This window comes from Dipodomys spectabilis, unplaced genomic scaffold, assembly GCF_019054845.1.
Source record: "Dipodomys spectabilis isolate Male_0828 unplaced genomic scaffold, ASM1905484v1 ptg000524l, whole genome shotgun sequence".
NCBI lineage: Eukaryota > Metazoa > Chordata > Mammalia > Rodentia > Heteromyidae > Dipodomys > Dipodomys spectabilis.
In genome coordinates, this window is record NW_024871201.1 from 319,651 (window position 1) to 322,199 (window position 2,549).

The window sequence follows — 2,549 nt, forward strand, 5'->3', positions numbered from 1 at the left end:
TAAAAGAGGTCACCTATAATTAACCAGGTATGGTACATGCCTGTGATCTTAACACTCAGGAGTCTTGATATAGAAGGATTGTGAGTTCCAGGCTAGTGTCAAACTTATGTAATGACCTTATTTCAAAACACAGCAACAACAGAAATAAAGAAAACGATATCTATAATTACATTGTTTATCTTTTTTTTGGGGGGGGGGTCCGATCGTGGGGTCTGAACTCTGGGCCTGGGCACTGTCCCTCAGCTCTTCAGCTCAAGGCTAGTGCTCTATCACTTGAGCCACAGTGCTACTTCTGCCTTTTTTTCTGCTTATGTGGTGCTGAGGAATCAAACCCAGGACCTCAAGCATGCAAAGCAAGCACTCTACCACTGAGCCACTTTCCCAGGCCATATGGTTTATCTTATAATCTCTAAAACATAAGTGAAATCATAATACTAATAAGGTTTTATTAAAATAAATAAATTCCAGGAAATAGCATCAGCAACTTTTTCCCCTGAGATTCCCAAGTTTTTCCAATGGTTTTCCAACTGGTTTGTAGAAAAATGAAATCTTAAGGAACCTACAGAATTTTACCAGTGCTGTCATGGATATTGTGTTTTATCCCTCTGCTTTGGTTTTCCGCTGGCAGGCCAGAAGCAGACTCTTAGAAGAGAGGAGCAACAAGGATGGAATGACAGTCTGGAAACAGAGGTAATACCTGATAGAGACAACGGAGATCCTACAGGGAATATCCACTGAGATGAGAAGCAGGCAGACTTTACAGCCAAGAAGTTTGCAGATGAAAAGTATGTATCATGGTCCTCAACTTGGAGGGTTGGGGAATCAGATGACTTTTCAGAATAGCCATAAGCCTTTGTGATCTTTCCATATTATAGGTCTTCGGAATATTTTGCTAGTGTATGCAACAAGTCATAATTATCTTATCAAACATCTGAAAGATCTTCGTGTATTTCAGCGATTACCTTATATTAAGATTCAGGACCAGTTGTATAATTAAAACTAAATTGTGGAGCTAGGCGCTGTTGGCTCATACCTATAAACTTAGCTACTCAGGTGGCTGAAATCTGAGAATTGCGGTTCAAAGACAGCCTGGGCAGGAAAGTCTTTGAGACTCTTATCTCCAATTAACCACCAGAAAACATTAAGTGATGCTATGGCTCAAATGGTAGAGTGCTAGCCTTACGCTGAAGAGCTGAGGGACAGCACTCAGGCCCAGAGTTCAAGCCCCATTACCAACAAAAATAAGTAAATAATAAATTAACTGTAGGCTTGGAAGGTATTTTATTGGTACAGCACTTTAGCATGTACAAGGCCCTAGCATCAATGTCTAGTACAACTGTAAAGGAAAAAAATAATTTTCTTGTAACTATGAGAAGCACACAGTGTTTCACACCAGTTAACATAGCTGTTTTGCAAGACACCACTTGGAAAAAATTGTATTAAGTGAAATAAGCCAGGCCCAAAGAAACATAGGTCCTATGGTTTCCCTTATTTGCAATAACTAGTATATGTCTGAGACAAGCAGTAAAGGTCAGATAAGTTGATGTTAGGTGAAATGAATATCAAGATAAGGATTCAAACGTTTTTTTCTTTCTTGTAATTGTTTCTAACATATTTATAAGATGATTTCTTTGTTGCTTTCTATGTCACTCCCCCACGGTGTAACCCCTGCTTTCATTGTATTTGATGTTGGTATAATTTATGGAGGGAAAGGGAAAAAACACAAAAATAACTCACACACACACACACACACACACACACACACACACACACACAAACAAAACCGTTTAAATAGGAATACAGGTGGACTCATTGTAACAATGAGATGTACAAGTCCTTATGTCGAAATACAAACTTTACAACTTTGGCCAGAGGGGTGGGAGATTTGGGAGATGGGAAGGGAGAGGAAGGGGAAACAAAGGAGGAGGCAACAATGCTTGATAAGAAATGTACTCATTACCTTGCCCATGTATTTCTAACCCCTCAGTATGGTAGTTACACAATAAAAATAAAAAAGCTGGGGGTCGTGGTACATGCCTGTCAGCTATGTGGGAAGCATAAATATGGGGTCCAGGCTGGCCTAAGCAAAATCAAGAATACAAAAGTAACAAAATAGCTGGACGTTATTTGCTCACACCTGTAACACTAGCTACCCAGAAGGCTAAGATCTGAGGATCACAGTTTGAAGTCAGCCCAAGCAGTAAAATCCATAATATTTTTTCTCTAATTAGCCAGACTAGAGGTGTAGTCTAATAGAGAAGCAGCTGTAAACAAAAAATGGTAAGTAAAACCTCAAGGTCCTGAGTGTAAGCACCCATACTGACACCAGAAAAAAATAAACAAGTAAATAATTAAACGGGACTGGAGTCGTGGTTCAAGTAGAGTGCCTTTGTAGCAAGGATACAGCCCTTAAATTAAGCCCCAGTACAGCAAAACAAAACAAAACCAAAACAGATGAGTGTATTGTATTCTTGAAGTTTTAGAGTAAGGAGCTAATTTTAGAATAGGGATATAATTAGGGTTTTGATTTAGCATTATGAATCAGACTC